Source organism: Austrofundulus limnaeus, unplaced genomic scaffold (genome assembly GCF_001266775.1).
Source record: "Austrofundulus limnaeus strain Quisiro unplaced genomic scaffold, Austrofundulus_limnaeus-1.0 Scaffold60, whole genome shotgun sequence".
NCBI lineage: Eukaryota > Metazoa > Chordata > Actinopteri > Cyprinodontiformes > Rivulidae > Austrofundulus > Austrofundulus limnaeus.
The window spans coordinates 1,254,175-1,254,395 of NW_013952462.1; positions in this window are offsets into that span (position 1 = coordinate 1,254,175).

The following is a 221-nucleotide window of genomic DNA, read 5'->3' on the forward strand; positions in this document are numbered from 1 at the left end:
TATAGTATATAGTATGTATAGAAAGTATATAAGGATATTTATATGAGAAGTATAAATATACTGCAGGTAAAATAAGTATTGAACACGTCACCATTTTTCTCAGTAAATATATTACTAGAGGTGCTAATGACATGAAATTTCCACCAGATGTCGATAACAACCCAACAAAGAAATCAAACCATAAATGTCCAGAAATGAAGTTTTTTGTAATAATGTGGAAT